Source organism: Erinaceus europaeus, chromosome X (assembly GCF_950295315.1).
Source record: "Erinaceus europaeus chromosome X, mEriEur2.1, whole genome shotgun sequence".
Lineage (NCBI taxonomy): Eukaryota > Metazoa > Chordata > Mammalia > Eulipotyphla > Erinaceidae > Erinaceus > Erinaceus europaeus.
The window spans coordinates 32,776,064-32,779,004 of NC_080185.1; the positions used below are offsets into that span (position 1 = coordinate 32,776,064).

The window sequence follows — 2,941 nt, forward strand, 5'->3', positions numbered from 1 at the left end:
TGAAAAACAAGATCAGAAAAGAAAATACAAGTAGAACCTGAAATGGAATTGGCGTATCGCACCAAAGTAAAAGACTCTGTTGTGGGGGGGGGGGGAGAATACAGGTCCAAGAAGGATTCAGAGGACCTAGTGGGGGTTGTATTGTTATATGGGAAACTGGGGAATGATATGCATGTACAAACTATTGTACTTATTGTTGAATGTAAAACATTAATTCCCCAATAAAAAAATCAGAAAAAAAATTACAAAAATACTCCCCCCATGGAAGGATTGATTTATCATATATACACATACACAGTATTCATTTTTATTAGATGGAGGAGACCTAGATAAAGTGGTGACAATTGGCAAGCACTCCTCCACAAAAGAAAAGCAATCTTCCTTGCTGGTAGGATGGGTGCTTATGATACCTAAGGGTCAGGGTCTCCTGCTTAATTCTGACCACACAGAAAAAATTCTTTCCCTTGGCACTCAATATCAGCAGTGCTGGTGTGAGGGACTCTACAATGTACTACTTTAACTTTGCCAACAGTTCTAGTTTTGGCCGAGCTTTGAACCTTCCCTTGAAGTCTTCTTCAGTGCGCTCTTTCACTGACAGTCTGACTCCTTCAGGAAGATTGCTGTGGATTATTTCCAAGAAAATCTCTGAAAATGTTGCACTCAAACCACTGATCTGAACCACTCGTTCATGGGTGGTAAGAACTGAGTCTAGAAACATCTTGCTGCCTTGGTCCTGCATCCTCAATACCTTCATAGTTTTGGTAGGCATCGCATAGCTTTCCTCAACTTTAACAGAGAGCTGGTTTCAGAGGTTATGAACATATTGGGCATAACTTTCTTTTTTTTATGGTTACTTTTTTTTTTAAAAAAAATTTTTATTTAAGAAAGGATTAATGAACAAAACCATAAGGTAGGAGGGGTACAACTCCACACAATTCCCACCACCCAATCTCCATAACGCACCCCCGCCCCTGATAGCTTTCCCATTCTCTAGCCCTCTGGGAGCATGGACCCAGGGTCATTGAGGGTTGCAGAAGGTAGAAGGTCTGGCTTCTGTAATTGCTTCGCCGATTGAACATGGGCGTTGACTGGTCGGTCCATACTCCCAGTCTGCCTCTCTCTTTCCCTAGTAGGTTGGGTCTCTGGGGAAGCTGAGCTCCAGGACACATTGGTGGGGTCTTTAATCCAGGGAAGCCTAGCCAGCATCCTGGTGGCATCTGGAACCTGGTGATTGAAAAGAGAGCTAACATATGAAGCCAAACAAATTGTTGAGCAATCATGGATCCAAAGCTTGGAATAGTGGAGAGGAAGTGTTAGGGAGGTACTCACTGCAAACTCTAGTGTACTTCTGCTTTCAGGTATATATTTTGCAGTAGTTTATGGATATGTGTGAACATAAGCTCTCTCTCACAGAAACTGGTGTATTTCTAGGTTATGGGACTTTGTTAGAAAGTGAACCACCTGAGATGAAATTAGAGTGTACTATAAAAGGAAAGGTCTCACCCGAGTAATGAAGCTGAAGGGTTGTCATTCCACACGTGAAGTCTCTGGATACAGTCTGAGGTGAAGCATGTTGAGGTGGCAATCGTTGCGTTGGTTAGGTTGTGATCGGCGGATGCAATATTATTTGGTATGGATTGGGAGATGCATACGGGAAAGTGGGCCCTATCCAAGGGTTCCAGGACTGGGCGAAGTAGGGGCTCTATAGTGGAGATGTGAGGTTCCTGCTGTCTTAGGGTTCAAAAAGACAATTGATAGTTAATGGGCATAACTTTCTATCAGGGCCATGTCATATGCAATCAGGTGAATGTTTAAGACGCCATATTCATAATCTGTTCCCAAATTAATGGGTCTCACTTGCACTTTTCCCTTCTTCTTGGGCTCTTCTGCTTTAATTAGGTGCTTATATCTTCCAATGCCATGGGTAGGCTTTGACTTGTATTGAGGAGTGGTACTCAGTAGAATGCCACCTGCAGAGCAGACAGAATTCTCACCTGGAGTTCGGAACCTTAAGAGGGAAGAGGCTTGCTTAAAAATGACATTGACATCATTCTTCAGATACAACACCTTTCCTAGAGCTCGGCTCATCCTTTGCGGCTGCGGCCTGGAATTGTGCAGGCAGAAGATGCCAGCAGTCACTATCCTTGGGAGTCTGAAAACACTCATTTTAGCCATTCTTAAGTATGGAACTATGTTAAATAATTCCTTGAGCTGATCCTTTAAGAAACTACTAAATAGATTGAAATGACCCTATTGATTTTTGTTGTTTCTTTTTGTTCCACTATCACTGAGGATCTATACCAAGGTGCTGGCTCTTTTCATTATGACAACCACCAAACTGATGAATGCAAGGTAACTTGAGTTAAGTAAAAGTTGCACAAAAAAAGTCTCTTAATAGGATTCAAGTGTTTTCCTTCTTTTCCCTCTTGGTGAAATGTTTTTCAGGTTGTTTTGAACTTTAGATTAGATTTCAGAGTTCTGTTAAAGGTCATGATGGCAGCTTATGTCAGTAGTTTTCTGCTGTTGTGCCACAGTGGCCTACTGGATTTTCCTAAACTCCTATTTCACTGAAGTAACTAGCAATCTAATTTTTATTTATTTTAATTTATTTAAAAATGATACATTGACAAAAGCATAGGATATGAGGGGTACAACTCCACACAATTCCTACACCAGATCTCCATATTCAATCCCCTCCCCTGAGAGCTATCCTATTCTTTATCCCTCTGGGAGTATGGACCCAAGGTTCTTGTGGGATACAGAAGATCAAATGTCTGGCCTCTGTAATTGCTTCCCCGCTGAACATGGGCTTTGACAGGTCAATCCATACTCCCAGCCTGTCTCTCTCTTTCCTGAGTAGTGTGGGGGTCTGGGTAAGTGGAGCTCCAGGACACACTGGTGGGGTCATCAGTCCAGGGAAGTCTGGTCGGCAACATGCTAA

At 42.4% G+C, this 2,941-nt stretch overlaps 1 pseudogene; it reads right to left on the reverse strand.

The window, feature by feature from the left end:
- Positions 1-293: 293 nt before the first annotated feature.
- LOC103127095 (large ribosomal subunit protein mL48-like) lies at positions 294-2,157 on the reverse strand (annotated as a pseudogene).
- Positions 2,158-2,941: the final 784 nt, after the last annotated feature.